The following is a 22,412-nucleotide window of genomic DNA, read 5'->3' on the forward strand; positions in this document are numbered from 1 at the left end:
GTGAACTGTGTGAATATATATATATATATATATATATATATATATATATATATATATATATATATATATATATATATATATATATATATATATATATATATATATATATATATATATATATATATATATATATATATATATATATATATATATATATATATATAATATATATATATATATACTGCTGTGGTTTTATAATAGAAAACAACTAACAATATATAGGGCTTACATAGGCAATTAAAAAAAATTGAATTTTCTTTTTTATTTTACAGAAATCTTAAAATAATATCAAAAATGTCGGCATTTTTACTTTTATTGTTTTCGCAACAAACCTTATATTACAATGTTTATGAATTTGTATAATCTTCAATAATATAATTTCAATTTATTTTAATTTTTTCGAATAATTAATTTAATATTGATTTAATTAATTAGAAAGAGGAACAACTAAAAAAATATTAAGTTTAGGACGTTTTGTTAAAAGTTTCACCATTTTTTTTTTCATTAACTTTATATGTTTTAATGAAATTTATTAAACTATATTAATTAGTTTTAACTACTTATCTTTCTTAAATTTTCTAAGAATCAATCCAACTTGTTTATAAGTATGTAACATATTTCAAAATACATCGTTTACTTTTTATAAAATTTATCCATTACTTTTTCAAAAAAAGTATAATATGTTTAAAATTATCAAATTTTAATTAAATTTAAAGCCTCTTTATATTAAATTCATTGTATTATTTTTTATTTAATTATTGCCTCCATCCAAAACCTAACTTTAATTTTTAATAATTTATGAGTACCGATGACGAGAGTTACATATTTCCAGTCCACTCTTTTCTCCTACACATGAAACATTTAATTCCGACTATTATATGCATAAAAAAGTATTATAGAATCTCTTTCAACACCTATGTTTGGTATAGTTACCATAGAGACACTAACGTATAGTTAGAAATCTAACAACAATACAATAAACGACTTCAATTAATTGTTTGAAATATAAAACACGCCTTTCAATTTTTTTAAAAAAAGGGAGTTCAGGGAATTTTAAAGAGCGTGAATTTCCTCTGAAATGTTTTTCCCTCATGAGAAACAAATGTTCTATTAAAATTTCTTAACAATGTCCTTTCAATTGTATATTAATTTGAGTCATTTTGTAAAGATTCTGGCAGTGCGACCGGAACTACTATACTAACTGCAATGGCTTTCCCCTTGCCGATCAATACCCAAGCAGTGAAGGAGGGCTAGGTCGAGAAGAGTTTACCTCTACCATGGCTCAACGTCTGCAGTGGCGCGTTGGTATAGGACTCTTTAGTGGATAGCGCATCAAGGCGAAAAGATCACCGCTTGGGCCGGACAACCCCCTTTCCAAAACAACAACAAATCCAAAAAAAGGGGGAAATTTTATTTCATGTTTTTATTTGGTGCCTCTTTCTAATAAACAAACTTCGTCCTGAAAGTGAAACGCCCCGGTGGTGCTCCTCCTCATTAAACTGGTGCTGCTCTTTCGTCCCCTTCGCCAAGACAGGAAGTAAACTTTGGTGGAAAAAGTTTTATACTAATCCTCATTCGCGGTCTCTTCTCGCTCAAGTTCTCGCGCTATGGAAACAAAATAACACAGAAGGATTTAAGTCGCAGATGATCCATAATCCGAGGATTTGTATAAAACTTTTTTTTTATTTGTAAGCTGGCCACCCGTCCCTTTGGAAGCTGTCTTAAAAAGATAAGTTGAAGTCTCAATCTCTTTTACTTAGCATAGAACAATTCAACTCTTTTTCTCATTCTATCTATCTCTATCTATCTTTTTCACTGATTAGCTCAAATTAAGAAAAATTTCAGAAGGAAATAAGAGCCACGTGACAACATTAGCTCTTTTATACGAAGAATAATATTCTCAAAGTGCACTCTAATTAGATAACTAGTGCTCAATTCAATATCTATTTATTGTAGTCCAGCATTTAGGAGTATTTACTAATTCAAAGCGCAAACATAGCAATTGTTTCTTAGCATGTTTAGATCCGGCCATGAGAAAGATATATAAATATTAAGCATTTGAACTAGTGAAAGCTATTGCCATTTCCCATTATAAAGATTTATTTATTTTTATTATTCATTGAATCAGCTTTCTGTGCCATGCCCAAAATAGGCCATCCGGGCAGCAGGCTGGTAGAGGACTTTAAAATAATAAGTGTGAACCACGTGCCTGTGTCTTCTGGTGCTGTCCAATGGCACCGGTAGTTCTAACCTCAGAATTTAGCCAACGTAGTTCTTCTACAGCCAGACATGAAGACCGTCAGTAAATGGTTATTACCACCTGTGAAGCACCGTCGTTTAAGTTGTGTTCGTCCTACTTTAGTGCACTTACGACTTACTAGTGATTCAGTTTCCTCGGAATGATCAGACGTCGGACTCGAAAACCAACAAACTATCTTTATTCAATTTTTAGTACTTTACGATGATAAGAATAGGATTCCAACTGAACGCCAATTTAGTGAGGTAATATATATTTTCTTTTACATTTCCTTCCTTTTTGTATCTAAAAAAAATATAATCTATAATATAAAAATTATAATCTATTTAATGAAATATAATTATATTTTCGCATTACTCCTGATATAACAATGGTTATCGATCATACTTTAATCTTTAAATCTGTGATTTAGAAGTTTAAGTTATTTTTGCTAACATTATGTACACAAAGCATTTGCATAACATACGACATGAAAACTCTTCTCCCTTTTATTAAGAAAACTTATTTTTCAATAAAAGACAAATTTTACATTCTTTTCTGTCAAAAGTTATAATGCAATTGCATCTTCTTTCAGAAAAAATCCTTCTCAAGAATAAAATAATTATTAAGATAATTATTTTTTACGCCTAAATTGATATTATAAAGTATAAATCTGTTTTACAAATATATTAAATTTAAAATAAATAAAACTATGTATGTTAAAAATAAATTGATTTAAAATTTCTGCAAGTTTAAACGTAGCCCAATCATATTGGGATCCACTTAAATTCGATCTTTGAAGTAGAAAGTTCTGTGGAAAGTCTTTAAGTGTAATATAATTTAGTCTTCAAAGAAGATGAACTTATAAAGATCTCATATTTTAAGATAAATAATTTTTTTATTATGTGGAGGGCTTGGAGAAAATAATTTTTGTTGAATTACAGTCTTGTACAATAATAATATTTCAAATTTTTGAAAAAATAATTAAAAAGTAATAAAAACTACTTAATTTTGGTTTTTAAAAAAAAAAACAAATTATGCAGTATGTAAAAAAATCATATGTTAATTTTCTCTGTTCCTATGGTAACGGTTTACCGAAAATTATGGTTTTCAAAATTATAGTTTTAATTACAATATATTTATTTAAAAATTCAAAACTGAAAAGTAAATTTAACGGAATAAATTTTTTTACCATGCTGTAAGATATCTTGATAAAGTCGACAAATTTTACAACATTTTATCACATATTATGAAACCAAATTTTACTGTAATTTTACCAAATTCAGTACCAAAGTACTTCGGTAAAAATTACCGAGCTTTTAAGGGCCTAATAGAGCCAAAAACGTGGTAAATTTTTCCCTATTCCGGTAGTGTTAACCATTTTTTTTTATCTCAGTGTGCTGTAAATAATCCTCTTTTATATGTTTGCTATAATATATAGTAGGCGAGAATGAGAGCTTTAATATTCGTAAATTGTAATCCTAATAAATACATTTCTCTGATAATTTTTCCTTTTTATTAGAGATAAAAGTTAAAACTAGTAAAAAGCTATATTAATTACATTATAATAGTAAGCCATTTAATAGGACGGACAAAGAAATTATATACTTTTGGATTTAATCTCAAGACACTCTATCAGTTTTCAACTGCATACTAACCAGTACGCAATGAGCAAAAAAAATTTTCCTTTAAATACGACAGAAAATAGTTTACAAATAAATAAGTTTATTCGCATTTGATTTTAAAACTATATGATCTTACATTTTTTTAAAATATTTTTAATTAACCATTTAGAATTAATTTAGCATCAATGGTCAATTGATAAGTTTTAAATCTATTTATAAAATTAAATCATTAAAATTTGATTTTCCTTGCCGGTGGTTGAGGCTAATAATGTTGAATTTTATATTTATTTCTAAGCCTTTCCTTTAAGAAATATTAAAAAAATTAATTTTATTTTCAATAATTAAGTCTAGATGAAATGTCAAAATTAAATAAACAATTACACTTTTTGTTTTATAGTTGAATTCAAGGGAAAGAAAGGTTGAGATAAATTGGAATATCATTATGAATTTGAAATATAAAACTCTTTTTTTTTTGATTTTTGGTTTTGTGTTTTTGAAAATTTTAGTTTCGATTCTACTTCTGTTACCAAAGCACTTCTTTTGGCTAATTTATATATGTTAAACTAGCAATAAAAACAAATTTGACTATCAAATATTATATTTCAGCATTTAATTTTTTTAAAGGTTTGATATTTCATTTTATACCTTCATAGATTAATAAACATAATTCTAAAATGGTTTTTTTGATCTATAGCTATTTTACTTCAAGAGACGTTTATGGTTAAGAAAAATTGTAATTATCAATTTTATTCTTTAAATACGAACAAAATTTTGAAAATAAAAGGAATGTGTTTGTCCTTCGGTTATTCTTGCGAAAGTATTCAAATAATTGAATAATAATCGATTCAACGTATATCAAACTTTGAGCACTTTTTCCTATACAGCACTTAATCATTAAAATAAAATATTTTTAAAAATATGTAAAAAATATTTTATTCAAAAAAGAAATCCGGAAAACAAAATATTTTCGTAATAAGATCCCTCTATTTACGCTTCTAACCTCTATTGTCGCTTCCGTTTTCATATTTTGTAATTTGGCTATCTTATTGCGAAAATATCTTAAATTTTCCGTGAAAATTCCGATACGTGTAAGTTCATTTGAATTCACTACTCGCTTTATGGATTTCGTATTGTGTCTTATTTTGCATTTTCTGTACATTTTATTTTCAGTTTTTGTTTGGTATGCTTAATACCGTGTATATTATTTACTTAATAAGTACTTTTTTCGTTAAAATTTTTTTTAGTGCTCTTCACACTATTCTATTGATATATTTTGATTTGGCTCTATTGATACGATATTAGAATGCACTCTTTTTTGCAGACATAATCGTGTGAGCTGATGAGGAGAATATATCTTATCATTATTTTGAATTCTGGAGTTTTAATAATTTTTTTTAAATAAAATTTTTTTAAATATTTTTAAAAATTATTTTTCCTCTTCTCTTTTCATTAATCTTTATTACTTTTCATGTTTCCTCCATTTTTTAACTTCATATATATATATATATATATATATATATATATATATATATATATATATATATATATATATATAGCATAATAAATAAATACAAAAAACACGAAGAAAATTAAGAAAAACAATGTGTTTTATTTATTGATCATAAGCTGCAAAGAACTCATAAAACATGGGAAAAATTACATAACAATTAAAAAAGGGGGAGAAAAGAAAATGATAATAAAATTAAAAGTAACAAAAAACCGGGAGAGGGAATCCGAAAAAGAGGAAATATATTATTTTTTTAATTGTCCTTTTTTTCGGAATTTTTTTCCCGGTCTATTAATATTTTCTAAATGTTAAAGGGTAAGAAGCACATAACATAGTTACATATAGTATATTAAAAATCAATAAAACACCCAGAAACTAAAAATAACTTGATTTTATTATTTAAATTGAGGACAATAGCACAAATAATTTAAATGGTGGTATTTAAATAACCAGTAAGGCATTGTCAGAGAGTACCATTAATCAAATTTATTTTAAATCAAATTTACTCAGACTGGAAAGGGATTTTTTTTTTAAATAAAATCTTGAGATTTTTTTCGATTGCAAATTTTTGAAATCTGTAATTCTTCCCGATTTCCAAAAGAAGACGTTACTATGCTTGTTTTTCGCGCAGTGAGAAAAAAAAACGTGGTGAAGTTCATTGCGGAAAAACATTTATGAAGGAACATATATCTTTTTTAATACAGCCTGATGGCAAATACTCGGATCATGTTTCTCTTGCAAGTAGTTTAGCAAACAGATATTAAGAGGTGCATTATAAATGATCTCATTAAAAAAAACACAAATACCGATACGTTTTTTGGAATTAGCTGTTCTGGGTGTAAAAAGTGGCGTCATTTAACTGAGAAAAAGAGAACTTCAAGAGCTACTGTCATGGCTGATTTGCATTAACACGAAAATGAATCTCCTCTTTTTCGGATAGGATAGAAAGAAACATAAAAATCGTGTATACTTGTATGGTTATAAGTTTTTTCCTATCAATTCAAAACTGCCGGAGGTTTTCTTTGTGTAATTTAAGCATCGACCAGACAGAATATCAGAAAGAAACCAGGCTGTGCACCTTTAAAAATTTCTTGGAAAAATTGGCTTAATAACAATCTATTTTATTGTTATTTTACCATATTTATGCAGTCAAACAACCATAAATAAGATGGTAATCAAACTATTAACAGTGAGAAAAATCGTTTATTAACTGTTTTTACATAAAACGGTTAAATAACCAGAATTTTATTGCATAAACTAAGCCCACCTAATGAAGCAACTTAGTTCCTTGCAACTACGTACATATTATTGCCGAGAGGGCTAATCTGTCAATCTCATGACCGACAGTGCGGGGATTCGAGTCTCAGGGTTGACACCTGAATTCCCTTTAATACATGAAGAGTTATCAATGTCCTACCGTCATCAATTTGCGTCCTCGACTCTCCAATGCCTATTACCTAACGAGAAGCCTAGCTCCTGTGTCCAGTTGAATTTCTCTTTTTACGGTTTTGAATTTTTGTAGCTGTAAAGGGTTAGAAAACCGTATTGCTTTATAATCATGGTTTTATTACCATACTAGTTGTAAACGCTTTCAAAACCGTAAATGCGATAAATATTCTTTACCCTAAACTTTACGGTTAATCGGATGGACAGATTGCTGCCGATTATTTTACCATAATTTTAGAATGAAAATTCTAATAGCGTGTCTATTGATCTATGTTCTAAATATTTGGCAGTTGCAAACCCCCTGAAAAATATCACTCTCTGAATGGCTGATAACAGTTAATCGTATTTCGCACTTAAACATTTCCGAACCAAATCCTTCATCAAATCCTATAACAGTAATGATAGTTCTGAAGATTTACGTCCCAGCCTGGTTTACGACAAATTTGCCAAAGAAATTCCACAATTTATGGTTCATATATTGTTCATCAAAATTGAATCTTCTCTCATTCTCAAGATATTTATTTGGACATATTTTAGGACAATCAAAAGCAAACCAGGATTTAGAAATTTCTCACATTTTCAAAGGTGGTGTCGAATTATAAGGGATTTTCAGTGTTCCGAAATTCAACTTCAAAGTTCTTAAGACCATATTGACCAGATTGAATGGCACTATCCCGATATTTAAAATAACATCCTACCAGTTGTTTCAAGAGTTACAAATGATGAAATGAATGAGAATAAGCAAAATAATTTATTTTCATTCGCAAACTATCATTTCATTCTCAAACTACAGAGATTTCAATTAGTCACAACAGCGACTGCAGCCTGCGAAGAGGAGTTAAGTGATGGTTTTATTAAAACTCGAATTGTGTCACACAAATTTGGCCCCATGCATTAACACAAAGAGATAATTTTATATTTAAATAAACTAATTTTAGACTTAAGCAAACAAATATCGATCTTTAAAACGAAATTCCATGTAAATTTATGGATAATGTTTAAACGCTTGCATATTTTAGTACCTCTCTTTATGAGTATTAAAATCGATTAACGAATGAAACGTTTCATTTAGTTACTGTTGGTTGCAATGGGATAATTAAAATCAATTTCAGGTGAGCTATTTTCGCACTTTTTTAATTTTAATATTATTTTCTTGAAATTTAAACTTTTAGTTTTTGCAGGAAAAGTAAATTTTTCACTATCATGCACAAATATAATAGAAATAATGCAAAAACACTGTGTTGTAATTTAACATTATAGCATTTTGGTGTAAAAAATGGAACTTCACAATTTTTTCAACTTACATTAAAATTTTGTCCAACCCTTAACTAACTTAACTTTCCTTCACTATTGGATATTATGAAAGATATTTAATTACGCTACACAAATAATTTTAAAATACTAATTTTCTTTATTGCGTAACATTTTGATGCAATAGTAGATCCTCAAAATACATTTAAAAAATTCTGAAATTTCCAAATATTTCAAAACTTTACTGTTTGCTTATTTAATATAAGATATAACTTTCGGCTACTATTGAATTTTAAGTTTAAAGATGTTTGTTTTCACTACACTCTAATCTTCACAGTTGAAATTTCATAAATTCAAAATTTCAAATCTAAACATTTTATTAGTTTTTTTATTAAATGAAAATTTAATATAAGTCATTTTTTTTTTATTTCATTTAGGAGTAAATTAGAATTTAAACTTTCAAATGTCTAACAACCGTTTTTTCAGATAATTTTTTAAAGAAACGCTGCTTGGTTTTCATTATCCGAGAATAGTTTGAACTTTCTATCAAAAAAATTTATTGCTTTTTGCTCAATATTTAGTTCAGAAAGTATGTCTGTTGACTTTATAATTAAAATCTCAATTTAAACAATTTTCAACTTAATAGGAATCTCCATTGGGAACTTAACGATATTATCGATTTTTGAAATCAAGCGGATATTGCAATAAATTCAGAAGTTTTCACAAATTGTGGTTATTTTAGAATTGTCAAGTGGTATATTTTTTTCTGCTTTGTGTATGATTCCATACAGTTAAATAATAGTGATTTATTAATTTCTTCAGATTTTTAGCGCATACAAGGAATGGGTATTATGTATGTGTTAGTGTTATGTAAAACAATGTAATAAAAACCCATTTTTATTACATTGGTTTCTACACCAGAACTTTTATTATCAGAAGTAATTGGAAATGAACCGATTTTGAAGAAATGTTTTGTTTTTCTTTTGATGATCTATTCTCTTATATTTATATTTATTCAACTTTTAGTGTTTGAAAAATAAGAATTATGTTTTATGCTGACAATGAAAACTAACAGATATTGGAATATTCTTTGGAATCACAAATTTGAGCTCTTGATGCTCTTTCGAAGCTACAAATTTAATATCGGTTTAATTTTAAGCAATTAATACCAATTTGCAAGCATAAATATTTTTATTAACACACGCGACCACTTTTCCATTGGCTAATGCAAGTTTTGATTCGACACGCAACTGAGATTTCCCTGCTTAACTCATTGGGTGAGTATAAATAAAAGAAAAAATTACTGATTTGGGGAAAAAAATAATAAATTTAAAATAAACTTTGAATTAAGTAATTGGAATGCTTATGATAATAATACTGAGTGTAAAAAAGGAAAATGCGAACACCTTAATAACTTTAAAGCTAATATTCAAATTTTCGCGTATAAAGAACTCAATCTAAATGATGAGGGTCCATCCTTCAATATAGTAATTAATTTGTACAGACGATATTTTGAATTACAAAATCTGGAACATACTTTCTCTGAATAAACGTATTTTTCGACGGATTTGGTTTCAAATCTGTAGGTTGATTTTTGATCAATTTCAATCTGAAAAATAAGGAAGATCCAAATAGTTTTGGTATTAGACCTGACTAAATTGTGGACCCTTTAATAATAATTTCAAGTTTTGCTAAATTTTTACCATGTATCGAAAAAGATTCCTCAAAAAAAAAAAACTTTTTCATTTAATTTTATAATTGTTGAAAAAACTTGAATTGTGTGATATACAAACTTTTACGTCAATTTTATCTATATGCAGATAAAATTGATGTAGAAATGTATTTTAAATAACCAAAATCCCAACTTCAACCTGGGAAAAATTTTACAATCATCCACATGATGCAAATGAAAAAATTGAAAATCTGCAATTAACTGAGTGTATAATCTTATGTAATAAAAGTATGTAACATACTTACGTACGTACATACACTTAATAACGGAAAAAATGATTGGGAAAATATTTTCTAGATCTCGGTTTCTCCTCCCTTATTTTGAGGCTCAAGAGTTTTATTACTCCAATTAAGAAATATGTATATTCAACGAAAGTATGTTATATGTCTGCTTTTCTGTCACCTCTTGTTCGACTGCCTTAACTATTTAGCGTACTTAAGATTAAATATTCGGACTATGAAATTTGAGTTCTAGTAAGTGAAATCCGATAGTCAGATCACAGTTATTTCGCTGTTAACTTTTTTTTATTTTGTTAGAGAAAACTAAAATAATACCTGGTACAATTACATTAAGATCTTGTTACTATTTTTTTTAATTTTTCTCTGCTTTCTTTTTATCGTTACTTTGTTGTTATAATAAAGGACTCATTCGAAATGCCAGTCATCAATGGAGAGCAGTTTTTTAACAAATATAGATATATATATATATAAACTCATGTTTGTGAAAATTGCAACACCATGAAGGAATCGTCATAATCAAGTGAAATTTAATACACAGCTGACTAGTAGTAGTACAAATAAGTGATTAAATTTTCAAAGCAAACAAACAATAACAAGAGATCAAAATCAGTATTTTGTGTAACCACCACGCGCCGCAATAAGTGCTGTTAGACGACGTGGCATGGAGCCAAACAAATTTTTAATGTCTGCCTGAGGAAGAGCATTTCATATTGTTTATATGCGTACCTAAAGTTCGTCTGTAGAAGCAACAGGACGATGATCACGAGTGAGACGCCGACCAGCGAAATCCCACACATGTTCAATTAGCGATATATCTGGGGAATACGCAGGCCAAGGAAGAAGCTGTACCTGCCGTGGTGCAAGGAAGGATTGCACAGTCCTAGCAATATGAAGGCGGGCATTGTCCTGTTGAAATACAGCGCATGGCATGGCTTGAAGGAAGGGAACAGCTTGAGGCTGTAGATCTTCACTGATGTGCCGGTTGCTGTTCAGATTACCCACAATTGATAGCAATTGAGATCGTCCATGATATGCTATGGCACCCCAAACCATAACTCCGGGCTTTCGTCCACTGTAGCGTTCGATAACGCCCTCCGGAAGGTGGCGTTCACCGGCATAGCGTCTGACACAAATGCGGCCATCATGGTACTATAAATTAAAGCGGGATTCGTCAGAAATCACGGCACGCTGCCAATCAGCACGCCAGTCCCTATGGTTGGCCCATTGCAGCCGCAGGCGGCGATGGTTTAACGTGAGGGGGATCCTGTATAAAGGAGTCCCTTGCGCGCAGTCCACGCTGCAGCAGACGCCTATGAATTGATGAAGCACACAATGAAACACCTGTAGCTATTGACCACTGTGCTGCCAGTTGTCTAGTGGGGGCCGTACGATCAGTCAGCGCCATGCGGGCCAGGTGTCTATAGTCGCGAGCTGACGTGACATTTCGGGGTCCACTCCCGAATTTCCAAGTTGTCTGACACTCGTTCGTCCACTGCTTCCAAACACGCACCACTGTGCTGCTGCTACGCTGCACACGACCGGCATCTGCACCATAAGATAATCCAGCTTCCCGAAGGCCGATGGTTCTCCCCCGTTCAAAGTCCGTAAGTAGCTGATAACTCGCTCTCTTTCGTCGAAGAGGCATAAGTAACGACTAAGCTAACGTTTAACACAAGCAGATTACCACCGATAACCATACACGCGTCGCTACAGCCGTCTATTTACTCGGATTCATCAGCCGTTCAGAGGGCGCTGCTCATCATGCGCATGCGCTACGGGTCTGAAATTCTAATCATTTGCATAACATGCTCTCATCATTTGCATAACATATATATATATATATATATATATATATATATATATATATATATATATATATATATATATATATATATATATATATATATATATATAAATCGAATTGAATTCTTCTCCCGATTGGAGAATGAAAAGCTATGTCATGTTTTTTTTGCAAATTTTTCATATATTACATGTCATTTATTTCAGTTCAAAAAATTTTATTTCAATAACTTATTATTGATTAAAAATTTTAATTTCTAATAAAAAATTAGCTCTAAAGAATTTAACATATGACGAGGAGCGTCAGTGGACAGAGGTCAGAGCCCACTGGTACATTTTAATGAAACACATACTGAAAACGAATGGCTAAATTCTGACACAAATTTTAAAAAAAACTTTTTACCATTAAATCTATTTTTACAAGAACATATTAAAGAACAAAAAATCTGTTATACTGTAAATTTTACGGTAATAATTAGCGTTAAATCACTCGCTCTTTTTCATTGGTACTCTTTTCATTTATATTTCACTGGTGCTCTCAGTATTAACTGAGATACTTATTCTAATTTTAGTTTCATTTTCCTTTTGGTTCCTTTTGAGATTAAGAACAAATTCTTGCACTTTCTTCCTCTTTTTTTTTGTATAACAGTAATTGTTATTAGTATATTTTTGTATTGTTTATGATTGCAACAAAGAATTTTACATTACATAGCCTTGTCACATTTTATACAAAATAGCTTTTTACAAATGTTACATGAAAACAATATTTCAAATTTAAATGTGATAAAGGTGCAAGTTAAATAACTGAAAAAAGTTCATTTCCGATTTAAACAGCCACCTAATTTTATTTTTAAAAAATAATTAAAAAATAATTTGTTATTGCAAGCGATAAATATTTTTTTCATTCATCCATAGTTAATAACTGAATGTATCATAAATAAGAAAACAAAATTAAAAATTTTACAAAAATTAAACATTAATTTGTTATATTATAAAAATAGACATTCATTTATATTTGATGGATTATTTTAGAATAATCATTTCTTAAAGGAATTAAAACTCCTTTAATACCAAAAGACAATCAATGATTAGTTTTTTATTTGATAGAAAAGTTATGAAATGTGGGTGGTAATGTCAAAATATTGTCTAAAAGTGACAAAAACGAAGATACAGTACAGTTTGCCGGAAGCTAATAAATCCAACTATTTTTTATTTAACTGTCTTTTGGGAACATCTATTTTTTGTCTTGTTGCTCAAAAAGATTAAGGGCCTTAGTGGTTTAGGGGATTGATCGCTCGCCACTCAATGAGGTGAACTGCGGAATCCCAACGATGGCTGGGCGATACCACACCCGGCTTGCACCGGCTACAGTGCTGATGTAAAATATCCTCAGTGGTAGACGGATCATGAATCCCCTTGCCTTAAGGCTAACCATGGGAAGTTTTCGTGGTTTTTCCTGTCCATGTAGCACAAATGCGGGTAGGCAAATTTCTCCCACGAAGGCAAATTTCACCCAATAATGGATCCAGGAGTTCCCTTGTCTTTTGGATTTGGTTCAAAATTACAAGGCTACGGAATTGGACATTGGCAGTCGTAAACTCAAAATTGAATACTAATCTAATGCAAAAGAATAAAATGAATAAATAAATAATAGTTAATAAATAAATAAGAAAATTTAAAAATGATTGAATTTATTTGCGCTAACCAAAAAATGCCTAATAAAATTTAAAACTAGATAAAAATTTCTTAATGCAATTTCAGATGTCTTTATGAAGTTTATTGTCAAAAATTTAAACTATTTGTTCGATACTTAAAGTTTCAAACCAATCTTTTTTTTATATATTTTAACTCAGAAATACATCAGAGCAATGACAGGACATGAAAATTATATTTTTTTAAATGCGTACATGTGGTATAAATTAAAGTAAATTAAATTATAATTTTAAGAAGAATAATGGTTACATTTTGTTACTTTGCAATAATAGTAGCTTCTTGATTTAATATAAACCAAATTATTGTTGTAACATCAACTTAAACAGCATTCTTTAGCTTAAGTATATAATAATGTGGCTGAACTGTTATACATTAAAAAGAAAATTATGTGAATACTTATTTATTGAAAAAAAAAAAAAAAAATATATATATATATATATATATATATATATATATATATATATATATATATATATATATATATATATATATATATATATATATATATATATATATATATATATATATATATATATATATATATATATATATATATATATATATTATATATTATATATATTATATATATATATATATATATATATATATATATATATATATATATATATATATATATATATATATATATATATATATATATATATATATATATATATATATATATATATATATATATATATATATAAAAATTTTTGGTATATATATATATATATATATATATATATAAAAATTTTTGGTATATATATATATATATATATATATACCAAAAATTTTTACAATGTAGAATGGTAAATTTAGAAACGATATAATGCTTAATCGTAACATTATGTAATAGATTTTTCTTACATAGATTAGATGATAGATTTTTCTTATATTAGTTTGATGCAATATTATTAACAGATTTTAATATCAAAGCTAAATGAGATTAGATATAGGATCAATAAAATTAATAATTAGTAATGATTTACGAATAAAATGGCTCATTTTTTAATTGATTTGTCTTACATATTAGTTTGATTTATTATTAAAGGATCTTTATATCAAGGCTGAACTAGAATAATGAATAGGGTTGGTAAAATTAATAAAGCTCCAATTTATTCGTAAATTGGAGTTTTTTTAATAACTTTGTCTTACATATTAATTTTATGTATTATTATTAACAGATCTTTAAATGAAAACTAAATATAAATAAAAAGCAGAGTTAGTAAAATTATTATCGATTTATGATTGACTTATGAAGAATACTATTGCAGAATACTATCAATTATAGCAGCTCTCTTTTTTTTTCCTTTGCAAATAGTAATCAAATATTAATTGAATGCTAAATACTAATAATAAAAGTTAAGAAATTAAATAAATATTTCTTTCCAAGTCTCACAGTGAATTTAGTATTTTTACAGATCTGAAAGGATGAAATTATCTTTTCACAATTTCGTTTTTTTAGTGCTTTAAAAAATTGCTACCCTAAGTTTTTATAAAATAATCTTATTCTCTCAAACCTTTGATTGAATTATAAGTATTTAGCTAATGTTCAATAATTTCCGTTTTTTCTTCTTTTTTTTGTGTCTATTATTTTACCTTCGAAATTAGTTTCGTGACTATTGGATTTTAGAAGTATATGTAACAGTTAATTAGTTAATTCCATTAAAATTCCATTAATAGGAAACTTAAATTATTAATAATAACTAAATAACCAGGTTTAAAATATTTTTTTATAAATTATCACAATTTTCGATGATAGGAATAATTAAGATCAATTTATTACCAATCTTGATTGTTAGTTCTCAAAAATAACCGACACTATAAAAGTTACCTCAGTCATATTTATATCGTTAAATAACTATACTTAGTTAGTTTTATTAGCTACGTTAATTTACCACGCAATATGAGTGATAATAATTTTGGTAACCATAATTTCAATTATAAGTAGGTATTCATATTGATAGGTATAGATAATATTAATAATTGCTTTTTACTATTAGATAATTACTATGATGACAATTTATAAATATCGTCAAGAGTCATTTGCAAATTATATCACTTAAAAAATTTCAATTCTCATTGTAAAATAGCAACCCATTGTAATGATTATTGGATTATTGGGCAGTGTTAATCACATTTTCTGAAAGATAAAGGCGCTGCCCAAATTTAATAATCAATACGTTTAATAATTGTCTGTTTTTCTGCTATTATACTTATATTATTTCTTACGAATTCTTTTATAATTATAAAATGTCATGGATAAATGAATTCTTTTAGGTAATAATATAAGTTTATTATCGCATCTAAGGTATCCGACAAATTTCGATAACTTTTCTTTTAAATATTAATAAAAAGTTTTAAATAAACTAGCTAATTTGTTTCATTATGTGTAAAAACTTATAAACTAGCAACAGCAAAAAATATCCTAATTATTATTTTCTTTTTATATGGCTCTTTTTAGGTAAAAATAAGAAATTTTTGCATAAACGCTTAACACCGTAAAAAATTTTATATTGCCTAAAGCAAAAAGTTCCTTTGAGGATTTTATTTAGAAAGCTAACAACTGTGTTTTGAAATATAATCTTAAAAATCAAGTGCATATATAACTAATTTATGGGTCATTGTAATCAATGAAGCAAATTTTTAAAAATTTCCATGCTTGACTTTGAGAAAAAATACACGTATAAAAAATGAAATTCTACTTTTTTCTCTTAGTCTGTATTTCAAAACATGTGTACTAAAATCATAAACACTCATGAACACTAAATTGTTTGAAAAACACCATGAGATATCGTGTTTAAGGTGGTGTAAAATGTGAAAAAAATTTGATTTTGAGATAAACGCATTTAAAGACTTAAAATCATGAGTCTATTTACCGTTATCACCTTGCGCAAAAGCATCTGTATTTTTGTAAATAATTGGAGTACAAACAAAAGTTAATTTTGTACCAATTCATGATTTTGCGCCAGTTGTACCTTATCCTAAAAAGACTTTAAAAAGATTATTACCTCAAAAAAAAATTTTATTGGCTTAGCAAGAAAGTCTATTGAACTTTGTTTACATTCCAGAGCTGTGAACTTTGTTTACATTCAGAGAGCATTTATCTCGACTTAAACTTTAATGAAATTCAAATGAAAAACCATTAGAAAATATTAATATTATTACTAAGCAAATATTAATATTAATTTACGTATGCATAATTTAGGTTTAATGTATATTATTTAAAATTATATTTTATAATATAACGTAAAAATCGAAGAAATAAACTTTGCGAATTACATTTGAAATTACACAAACATATTTCAAGAAAAAAATCTAGATATCAAAATCACACTCTCCCATTCGAAAATTTATAAACATATTTTTGCAAAAGAATCTTTAGGAAAAATTCCAGAAGTAGGAAGCTATTCTTCTGTCTTTAAGGCACTACAGCCTGTTAAAGGCCAAAGTCGTCCCAAGTAGTCTTTGATATCTGGTCTTATCTGCAGAAACTACTATAAGGAGACTGCTTAAAATAGTTTTGAAAGCTCTGATTTAGGGTCAATATGAATGTTTGAAGTTTTCCCTACATTCTGCACCGTATACGGGAAAAAATATTAGCAATATTACTGTCCTGTATTTGAATTTTTTGGTAAAAATAAAAACCATAATTCTGTTTATTGAAACCGAAACATACGGTATTAAAATCATTCATTTCGTAAATTTTCAATTCATATGGTAAGGGTTAACCAGAAATTCTATTTATCAAAGTTCTTATTGCCATACATTTGGTAAAAAATACTAAACTGAAAAATAAATTTCACCGAATAAAGAGTTTTAATGCCCTGCTCTGAGGAATCATAATAAAATTTCCAAATTTCACCAAAATTACCAAATTTAGCACGTATTATAAAACCATATTTTATTGTTATTACCAAAGTGCTTCAGTAAAAATTACCGAGCTTTATGGTGTTCCCATAGAGTCAGAAACACAGCAAATTTTAGCATATTCAGGTAGTTTTAACCATATTTTATTTCTTAGTGCGGGAATTAGACATCATCTTGAATTTAATGAGGAGTAAAAGTTCAAATAGGGTTAAAGCATGAATACTGTAATCTAGGTAAGTAAGGTATTGCTCCCTCTGTATACGTAACGCTAATTTGAATGAAATTGATAAGACTAAACTGTATGAAAGAAGAATACAAGTTTTGTCTTATAGTTATTTAACCGTCTGATATTACTAATTGCTACCTAAACAAATGAGGTACTGTTGCCAACGCATTTTTATGCAAAATCGAATACGAATAAATCCAACTCAATAGTGTAAAAATTACAAGGGTCATTCGGTATTAAAAAAATTCAATTTTTAAGTTACATCCATTACTCTAATCTATTTATCGTTTGATATTGTTATCGATATAAATGAAATATTGTTACATGGGTAGATTTTTACGTTGTATTAAACGAGAGAAAAAAGAGGGGGTCAAACTAACAGTTTAGAAATTATCAAAGCGTTTCACCCATAAATCTTTTATATTACCAAAATTAGTAAAAGTCTGTTTATGATTTTATTAGATTTAGCGTAAAAATTTCATAAGAAATAATGCCTCAGTTGTCTCAATCGTAATGTTAGACGCTTAAATGGATATAAACCGCATCAATCAGTATTTCTGTATAAGCTGGTATTTTTTATGTATAAGAACTAACTTTTTTTTAACTATTAATTCAATTATTTTTGTCTTTATTTCATTCGAATAAGAAACAATAGCTCATTTGTCTGATTAGTAATATAAGACAGGTGCAAAAGTTATAGACAAAAACAGATCTTTCGTAGCTAAGAAAACCTTTGCAACAACTAAACTGTTCTATCAACTTGAATTTGCTGTTATTTAATTCATTGTAAAAAATACATAAGAAACAGTGCAAGTTTTCCCTATATTGTAATATGAAACGTAAAATATGTATAATTAAAACTGAACCTAAGGCTTAAGTGCTTCTAAGCAATTAGTCTCATTTTATTTTATAACCTTCGTTGAACAGCCGGTCCAATTTTGGGTTTGCCGTACTAATCTAATACGCGAATCTAATGCGTACGACTACTAATGTTCAATTCTTAGCCTTGTAATTTTGATCCCAATCCAGAAAAAAACAAAGAGACTCCTGAATCAAGTATTGGGAGAAATTTGCCTCAGTAGAGAACTTTTTGATGGAACTTACCCACATTTGCATTACGTGGGGAGGAAAACTACGAAAACCTCCCCCGGTCAGCCTGACAGCAAAGGGACTCTAAATCCAACTACCACTGAGAATATTTCACATCAGCACTGTGGTCGGTGTGAGCCTGGGTCAGAATTCGCATAGACCAGTCATCACTAGAATTTGAACCCGGTTCATCTCATTGAAAGGTAAATACTCTTTCCACTGAGCCACCAGGGCTCGAATCATCATTGTTATAATTCTGGTTTTATTCAATTCAGCATAAAAATACGTAGGGAACAATACTTATCTAGGTTGCTAGGTTATCTAGGTACCTTACTTATCCAAGTAGCAAAGCTTAGAGTTGCTTCTTTTTTACTCCATTTCAATAAATTCAAGATTTAAGATTATTTCGGGAGAAAAGGTGAACATCAACTATCCATTTAGGCCTAAAATAATCCATAATGTCCATTAAAGTCGCAGGTATAAATTTCAAAACAATTTACAGTTTCCCTTTAGTTATTCTCACATTCGACATCTTAGCAACTGGCATAATAAGAAAGAAGTGAAAAATAGAATAATCGGTCTACATTCTGAAATAAAAAGTTATGTAGATAAAAATTACATCGACTGCAACGTTTTTGAAAAAACGTTTTAGTAATAGCTCAAATTTTTTAAATTGTTTTGTAGCTAAAATACTTGTTCCAGTTTTATTTTTTTTTAATATATATATATATATATATATATATATATATATATATATATATATATATATATATATATATATATATATATATATATATATATATATATATATATATATATATATATATATATTGTATATATATATATATTGTATATATATATAGAGAGAGAGAGAGTTCAGCAGATGTTAAGATGTTCTTTGAATAAGTAAAATACTAAATAAAAATAAATTAACAATGAAATAATTGAATTCGCTAAACACTTCGTAAAAAAAACTAAAATTAAAAAGAACTTGTAAAAAATGTAGGCAGCAATATCAATTCAGCCATCATTGATAAATTTGAAAAGAATACTTAGAAATAACACATTTATGGAAGAAAAAATTGAATTTTAAATAAAACTAAAAAGCGAAATATCTAATAAACTAAATTGATTTACGTCATCAGTTCAATTTAATCGTTTAATTCACTAACCGAAAATGTGCACTAATTCTTACATAGGTAATATATTACAAATATTATATTTATAATTAATATATTACGATTTGCATTGAAACCTTTTTAATTAAAACTTGTAAAGTGGATTTTCTAAACGAAATATATTTTTGCCATTATGAATTATGAATATTTAAGAGATATTTGATTTCCTACTTCTTTATAAAACTTTATTTTAAATATTTAATAGCAGCAATATTCTATAATTGGTACTTGTATTTCCAATTCTAGGTAAAAAAAACTTACATTCGAACTTATTTAATTCCATAAGATTTAAGCAAAATCAAAGATATTCTGCTTCTTGAACTGATTTTTTTAAAATATTTCTTGTAATATTCTGCATGGTAAAAATACTTCTAAAACCGCAATCTGTGAATGGACTGAGGGTGTGTGGTATTGCTTCTCGTTAAGTCATTCCACAGTAAAGTACTCAAATTCACTCGCATGTTAGCGGGTTACCAAAGCGGGGAAGGAATTCCCCTAAAAAAACATCAAAACTGCGATGGCATGTCTTCTGAATCTTCTCAGGCCTGTTTCCCAGACTGTCGAAAACATCCCATTGGACAGCGCTAATGCGGTGTAAATAAAGTACTACTTCTGTTACTTCGTTTTCTTTTTTTCTTTTTTTCTTTTTTTCTGGTCCCCCCCCCCCTCTTGATACGATACAATATATTTCTCACAGATTATTTAAATTAAAATTAAAATTAAATAATTGAAAAAACATCACATTCTTTTTGTAAAAAGCTTATTCAAATATTTCTGTTTATTCAGCATTAATATTTTTTTTTTACAAAACTAAAAGAGTAAGAGCGTCTGCGTCTGTCTCACTTATAAGACTTTTTAATAAGTTATGAGTTATTAAAAATTTGCTGAAGTATTATCAAAAAAGTATTTAAAAAAAGATAACAAAACTATTATAGATTAGTTTGAATAATTTTGTTTTGAGTAAATTTTACTATTTATTTTGAGTAAATTTTAATATTTGTTTTATATAAAATAAAATATTTTTTTAAAAAACTATTATTGCATTATTATTATACCATTAATAATACAGAACATATCTTCTTCTTTTTTGTAAATTTTTAAATATTTTTAAAAGTATTTTTTTTTTATAATTTAAATATTTTTGGAAGATAGGAGGAAAAAAAATATTATCCTTTTTGTCTTTATTGTGTAATTTCTTTTTCTCTCTCTCTCATATATATATATATATATGTATGTATGTATGTATGTATGTATGTATGTATGTATGTATGTATATATATATATATATATATATATGTATGTATGTATGTATGTATGTATGTATGTATGTATATATATATATATATATATATATATATATGTATGTATGTATGTATGTATGTATGTATGTATGTATATATATATATATATATATATATATATATATATATATATATATATATATATATATATATAAGTTCAAAATGAAGAATAAAACAAAGAAAAATTATAGACATATGAAAAAAAGGGGGAGGGAAATAATAAGTAAAAAAAATAACAAACAACATATTATTAAAAAAAAAATATGAAATTTTAATTAAAAAACCGGAAAAAAAGCCGGAAAAAAAAAGATATAATCTTTTCTTCAGCCCACACGATTATATCCGCAAAACAGAGTGCTTTCTGATATTGTATCAATAAAGCCAAAGCAAAATATATTAATACAATAGTGTGAGGAGCACTCAAAAAATTTTTTTATAAAATAACTACATAAAAATAGATCATAAAAAGTAAAAATAACATGTAAAAACAGATAATAAAATAAAATAAAAAGAAAAAACATTAAAAAGGGGGGACTATAAAGCGAGTAGCAAAATCATAACAACTTACATGGACTGATATTTTTCAAAAATGATTTAAAAATGTTTTCGCAGAAAGATTGCCAGATTACAAAATATGAAAGCAAAAGTATTATGAATGCATGAATGTATTTATTTATTTATATATATATATATATATATATATATATATATATATATATATATATATATATATATATATATATATATATATATATATATATATATATATATATGTATTAGAATGTTCTATAAATTATCTGCTTTCTTTTTTCTCCTGTATTCTCTGAATTTACTATCCTTGGTTAAGTATACATGGTTGGTTAAAAAGCTACTACCTCACAGTACGATATTTTCTATCACTGGCAGAACTTAATAATAATTTGATGATTTGATAACAAAGTATAACTGCGTATAGAACGTACTATAATAAATTCTGCTTGAAATAATTGTATTCCTAATAATCTCTAAAATTGACTTGATTCCCACCCCATTTATATTCAACGAATTATTTTATTATTTTTATTATTTTTATTAAATTCATCAACGAGTAAATAAAAAAAAATATGCAAAAAAGGCGAGCGACGCAAAAGAGAAGAGTAAAACGAGAGACCATGCACCAAAGTCTCGTGACGTCATCAGTTGGCGCATGCGGCAAAGAA

General features: G+C 27.4%; 1 protein-coding gene across 2 annotated transcripts in view; it reads left to right on the forward strand.

Annotated features, from left to right (window-relative positions):
• Positions 1-22,412, forward strand: part of LOC107457578 (sodium channel protein para) — a 274,399-nt gene that overhangs the window by 92,115 nt on the left and 159,872 nt on the right. The window contains exon 1 of one of the 2 annotated variants that reach the window (XM_087168092.1): positions 979-2,502. The exons of the other annotated variant lie outside the window; for it this stretch is intronic. The gene's annotated coding sequence lies outside the window, so the exon portion shown is untranslated. Of the gene's footprint in view, positions 1-978; positions 2,503-22,412 lie in introns of those variants that run through there. 2 annotated transcript variants of the gene reach the window in all.

Source organism: Parasteatoda tepidariorum, chromosome 7, assembly GCF_982258835.1.
Source record: "Parasteatoda tepidariorum strain Cologne lab strain chromosome 7, Ptep-v5.0, whole genome shotgun sequence".
Taxonomy (NCBI): domain Eukaryota; kingdom Metazoa; phylum Arthropoda; class Arachnida; order Araneae; family Theridiidae; genus Parasteatoda; species Parasteatoda tepidariorum.